This window comes from Anneissia japonica, unplaced genomic scaffold, assembly GCF_011630105.1.
Source record: "Anneissia japonica isolate Jap-2015-1 unplaced genomic scaffold, ASM1163010v1 scaffold288012_len1326614_cov192, whole genome shotgun sequence".
Lineage (NCBI taxonomy): Eukaryota > Metazoa > Echinodermata > Crinoidea > Comatulida > Comatulidae > Anneissia > Anneissia japonica.
This window is the reverse complement of record NW_022756612.1, coordinates 623,729-630,833: the sequence shown is the minus strand read 5'-3', so window position 1 is coordinate 630,833 and position 7,105 is coordinate 623,729.

Here is a 7,105-nt window from a genome sequence, read left to right as displayed (position 1 = left end):
TCATTATACTCCGACTTTAAATATTGAAGTCCGACACATAATTATCGTTATTTTCTATTATTTATTAAAAACTTTCATTCGTCATATTTATATCAATTCGAATAACGGTTTATCTTGTAAGAGATTTTGCTCCAAAACTGCTATCATTTGGCAAAACGAAACATACATTTGCGTGTCATCAGCGTATAACTGGTAGCCGAGTCCATGCCGTCGAATAATGTCACCCAAAGGTTTGGTGTACATGGCATAAAGCTTTGGTCCAAGGACCGATACTTGCGGCACACCGTAACTAAGAGCAAGCGGAGACGAGCGCACACTATTAATGGTTACTGATTGACTTAAATATGATGCAATCCATGCTATGGCATTTCCACTGACTCCAAAGTGATGATGAAGTCGTTTAAGTAATGTTTGATGATCGATAGTATCGAAGGCAGCTGAAAGATTGAGTAAAATAAGTGCAGATGCATGTCCCTTGTCCAGAGACGACAGAATGTCGTTCTGCACCTTCAATAAGGCGGTCTCCGTTGAGTGACTCTTGGATACTATTTCTTGAAGTTGTTCCTCTAAGTGTGCATCAACAACTTTTTTGAGAATCTTCGACAAGAATGGTAGGTTGGATACGGGTCTGTAATTTTTAAGAGCTTCCGGATCCAGGTTTTTCTTAATGAGCGGTCGAAGAAGTGCCCGTTTGAAGACACGTGGTACGTAACCGGTCTGTAGTGATCTATTTATAATAGTCGTTATCAGCGGTAGAAGTTCATCAATACATTCCTTTAGGAGCTATGTCGGTAATGGGTCTAACTCGCATGACTTAGTCTTGGATTTTAAGATGAGTGCTCGTACATCATCTTGAGAAACCATCTCATATTCAACTAAGGGTGTTTCCTCAAATGCGGACTCTTCGGAAACCTGCTGAAAATCTGTTTCCATCTTGTTATCGCTCGTCGATATAGCGTGACGGATATTTGCAATCTTGGAATTAAAGAAGATGTTAAAGTTCTGACAAAGGTCTTCGGCACATAGATTTCTTGGTAGAATTGGATTATCCGTTTCACCAAATAGATGTTTCGAGAGCTTAAATAAGCTCTTCTGATCGTGACCACAGGCAGCTATTTTTTCTGAATAATACTCAACTCTAGATTTATGAAGAAGTCGATTTACAACTGAGCACTGTGACCGGTAGCGTTGATGGTCAACCGCGAGTTTTGTCTTACGCCACTTGCGTTCCAATTTGCGTCGAAGATGTTTTGACTCGTGGAGCTGATCTGTATACCAAGGACAGTTAGGTCTTTGTACAATAACCTTTGTACGTAAAGGTGCATGATTATCAATTAATTCTTGCAAGAACATGTTGTAAGTGGACACTAATTCATCGACGGAATTTAATAAAATCGATCGCGCGGAAATGAATGACTGGACATCTCTCTTGAATGCATCAATGTCAATGGCACGTAGCTTCCTGTAGGTCACTATCTTATAGACTGGACCTGGTTTTGCTATTGCAGTTTTAAAACTGACGGCAAGGTGATCACACGTCAACCTCCCACTTTCCCTGGATCTGTTACAGATATATTGGATATCATACAATTTGTATCTCTGACAATAACGAATAACTGGCCTCATAATGCTAGTATGGTATTTCCAAACAAGTAAAAATACCAGGTGAATAAGTATACAACAGTTCAGCCAGGTCAAAAGAACCAAACCTGACGACATATTTGAGCCAGCAAGAAACGTTGTATAACGATCGCTATGTATTTTTTAAAGCTGAGCAATTAGACAAAGAGTCCACGGAAGCATCTTATGAAACGTGCCACAGCCGTAAATCTCAAGCTCGACAAGCATAAATCAAAACTTGGACTTACAGAAGTTAAGTTTATTGGACACATCATTACTTCAGATGGTCTAAAAGCTGACAACTCAAAAATTGAAGCGATATTCAACATGCCAACACCTACAGATAAAACTGGTGTTAAAAGGGTCATTGGATTTGTTCAATATTTGAGCAAATTTCTTCCGCATCTTAGTGATTTATGTGAGCCACTTCACAAACTTACCCACCATGATGTTGACCTTTTCTGGACAGATGACAAAGCACTAAATAATATAAAAGAAGCAGTAATCAAAACTCCGGTGTTAAAGTATTACGATCCTGCTATAGAACTCATTTGTCAATTGTGAGCATGCGTCGTGTTAGGTAGGAACGTTTGATTTGAGCTCCACATTTTCTTTCAAATTATTCCTTACATTACAAAATCAACGCTAAACACATTATAGTACTCACATTAAATGTACTATGAGGAAAACAAGAAGCAAGGTTGATCAGGAAAATATGGAAAAATCTACGGGAAAAGGGAAAACAAGTGCAGTTAATTCTAGCCAGGCTGAGACAGGTGGTTCAGTTGGTGTTGAGAATTGCGACGGCGGGAGAGCTGACCAAACGCTAATTGCTATTCATAAGCAGCTTGAGAACATAACTGTGCAGCTACAGAAATTGGACACAATTGAAACTAAACTCAACTGCTTTGAAAAAAGAATGGATACCATAGAGAAAACTGTAAGTAAAACTAAAATGCAGTGTTCGTTATTAGAAGACGGTGTCCAAGAATTAGAAAAATCTGTCGAAGAAAACAAGCACGAAATAGAATCTGTAAAAATGGATATGGTCGAATCAGAGGAAGTGCGTATGCTAAAGGCGAAAATAGATGACATGGAAAACAGAATGAGAAGAAACAATATAATTATTCATGGAATTCCTGAGGATGTTGAAGGGAAAAAAAATATTGAGGATTTCGCTATGGAATTTTTTCGCAGCCACTTGAAAATACCAGCTCCTATTGCCTTAGACATAGAGCGAGCGCATCGAACAGGCAAGCGTATTGAAGGAAAATGTCGCCCAATCCATGTCAAGCTCATAAAGTCTTCACAAAAGAACGTCATTTTATCTGGAAAAACAGCAACTGCACTGAGAAATAACCCCTTTCATGGCAACAAGATCTTTATAACCGATGATGTCTCCCATAAAATTCGAATGGAAAGAAAGGACCTGCAGAAAAAAGTAAAAGAATTACGCGAACAGGGGTATTACGCAATTGTCCCATGGTCAATTCCAACAATAATAAAATACAGAAAGGGAGAGGATAAAGTTTTCTCAATCATCAGACCTTCTAAGACAAATTTAGCTGCATTTAAGACAGGAAAACTTACTTCTTATTCTTTATCTTTAAATTGTCATAAAGAACAAATTTTGTATATTCAAGTGTATTTGATTTTAGTCTTCTTTTAAATGAAATAAAACAACATTCTTTTTTTATAACGTAATTTTAGAAAGTCCTAAATGTGCTATTATAATATGTAATTAAACAATAGCAATCAATACTTTATTATTTGAAAAACATGTTTTTATTTTCTATCCTTAAGAGTCTGAAAGAAGGAAATTTTGTATATGCGAGTACTGATTCCAATAGTCTTGTTTCTATTAATAGTCTATTTCTATTATATACCGCCCTAGAAAAATTTAGCTGTTTTTTTAGCGAGAAAAAAAAAATAATAAGACTGTTAAGGACTTTTCTTATGTGACATTTGCTTTCTTCTTAACAAAACAGAATAACATTGCCTTTTTTCATAACTTTTTTTTTAAAGGCTATAAACGTGCTAGCATAATATGCAATGAAAATTGGCACTCAATTCTCTATTACTATTATTATTACTACTACTGCTATTATTATTACTATTAGTATTATTACTGTTAGTATTATTAATATTAATGTTGTTATTATTATTATTAGTATTAATATTATTATTAGTGTTGTTATTATTAATACTACTGTATTACTATTATTAATGTCATTATTATTATTAATGATGGTAATAGTAGTGATGTTAATTTATAAACAGAATAAAGTAAATCTCTCATTACTTTAAATATGTGGTAGCCTCAAAAGTTGCATGCTCGTAGAACTTACCTTACAATTTTTTTAATTGTAGTGATTTATCTTGATTGTTACGTAATGTATTGTCGAATTGTGTTTTTTTGTTATTTGTTTGTTATTGACTTTGTCCTTTGGCTTTGTGCTTTAGTTTTTATTGGCAGTCTGCTTTGTACAATTAATAACACATATTACTGTACTTTTAGTCACAATGAATTGTTTTATATGTAGCAAGGCAATAAACTCTGACTTCAATACATGTATAAATTGTAACAATGTCTCCCATTTACTGTGTTGTAACGATGACTGGATATGTTCTGATTGTTCAGGCACTTTATTTCCTTTTAATATGATTTTAGATAATGACGAATTCAAACATAATCTTAAATATTTCTTTTATGATCATAAGATTAATTTTAATAGATTGCAATCTTTAGTTTTAGATCCATTTGATATCTCGCTTAATAATACTGATTATGACAATTCTGTTCAACTTGGAAATAACGAGGTTTGTAGCTATGATCTTATAGATACGTTTAATTCAAAAATTACCAATATATCTTCTTCATTTAGCATTTTTAGTATGAATTCTCGTAGCCTTGTTAATCATTTTAATGACATAACTGATTTTCTTAGTACCTTAAATCATACTTTTTCAGCAATGTGCTTCACTGAAACATTCTTTAAACATAACAAAACAAATGTTTCTTTTTATGATATTCCAGGTTATTCTCTATTACATTCGTCAAGATCAGACAGACCAGGAGGTGGTGTTGCCATATACCTAGATCAGAGGCTTCAATATACTCTTCGTAATGACCTGTCTTCTATTTTTGAAACTGACGAATCTATCTTCATTGAAGTTAAATCCGAGCCAAAGAATTTTATTTTAGGTGTAGTATATTGTTTACCTGAGTCTTCAATTTACCTTTAACTCAAACACCTCTCTTCTTTTAAACACTATTGACAATGAGAACAAAGTGGCCTATATTGCAGGCGATTTTAACATCGACCTTCTTAAGTGTAAAACACACAAACAAACATCTGAATTTTTAAGTATTATGTATAAATTTAATTTCTACCCGCTTGCACATAGACCTACACGGATTACAACAAAAACCGCAACAATTATTGATAATATTTTTTCTAACAATATCTGTGATAAACTATCCTCTGGAATATTTTACTCAGATATATCTGATCATTTCCCAGTTTACTCTATCACTCATTCTAAATTTCCACCTTCTTCGTCTTTCAAAAATAATACTAAATATGTTTATTTTAAACAAATTAATGATAAGAATATTCTGTCCCTTACTAAAAATTTACTAAATATTGATTGGTCCAATGTTTACAATAAAAATAATCTCAATGATGCTTACAATGTGTTCTTAAAAAAGTTTTCTAAAGTACATGACACTCATATCAAAACAACCCGACGTAAAAGAAATATTCGTAGAGAGAACAAGCCATGGATAACAACTGGTATCATTACGTCAATTGATAAAAAAATAAACTTTATAAGAAATACCTTAAATCAAAAAAAGAATCGGATAAATACAAGTATATAATATATAGAAATAAGTTGACGTATTTATTAAAAATTTCAAGGAAAAAACATTAAAATGATAAATGTAATTTCTATAAAAACAATATTCAAAAGACTTGGCAAACAATTAACTCTGTCTTAGGACGCAACACAAAAAAACATTTTCCATCTTTTTTTCAGCACGAAGGATAAAAAATTACTGAGCCTCACCTTATAGCAAATAAATTTAATGACTATTTTATAAACATTGGATCAAATCTCACAAAGGAAATTAACAAACCTACTAACCATCACTTTACGTCATATCTTAATCCACCTCTTAAAGACTCATTTTTTCTCACACCTCCATCTGAAGAGGAAATCACAAATATTATTAAAGTACTAAAAGACAATAAGAGCCCTGGTTGTGATGAAATATCTAACAAAGTCGTTAAATCCACTTCCAATTTAATTACGAAGCCCTTATGTTATATTTTCAACCAATGTTTTGCCAAAGGAATTTTTCCTGATAACTTGAAGGTTGCCAAGGTAGTTCCTATTTTTAAAAAAGATGATGCTCATTTATTTACTAATTATAGACCAATCTCCTTGTTACCATGTTTTTCAAAAATTCTGGCGCGCTTAATTTACAATAGATTATACACCTTCTTAACTAAACACAATATTCTTTATAATTGCCAATATGGTTTTAGAAAATTATACTCAGCAGATCTTGCTCTTATTGATACTTATGACCAAATTACTAAAGCAATTAATAATAATGATTTTACAGTCGGTATTTTTCTTGATTTAAGCAAGGCTTTTGATACCATTGACCATGAAATTCTATTGAGTAAACTTGAACGATGTGGTGTCAGAGGCCTTGCTCTTGATTTATTTAGAAATTATCTTGGCAACCGACAACAGTTCACTACATTTAATTCTTCTAATTCTTATTTATCTAATATTACATGTGGTGTTCCACAAGGATCCATACTTGGGCCCTTGTTATTTTTGATATATGTTAAAGATCTCCCAAACTGCTCTTCTCTATTAAACTTTGTTCTTTTCGCAGATGACACTAACATTTTTTATTCACACCAAAATAAAAATGATCTCCTTACAATTATTAACACTGAATTAACTAAGGTATCTAATTGGCTTAATTTAAATATGCTATCTCTTAATATTTCTAAAACTAAAATTTTATTGTTTTTAAAAATAAAATAAAAAGCAGAGATTCCTTTCTTATTAAAATTGATAACAACATAATTGAACAAGTAACTGAAACAAAATTCCTTGGCATTACATTAGATTTCAAATTATCTTGGCAATCCCATCATAACAGTATTACAAATATTATATCAAGAAACATTGGTGTTATGAATAAAGTAAAACATTACTTTCCGCAGAACATTCTTTTATCCTTGTATAACACTTTAATCTTACCTTATATCAGTTATTGTAACACATCATGGGCTGCTACAGTTGATAAATTTCTTCATCTATGTCCCTGGACAAGTCCTGAAACAACCCCGTATTGACAATATTTTTAAATTACAAAAGCGAGCTCTCAGGATTTGTGCAGGGACAACTCGTATTTCCCATACCAAACCTTTATTTTACAAATTTAATGTTCTAAATG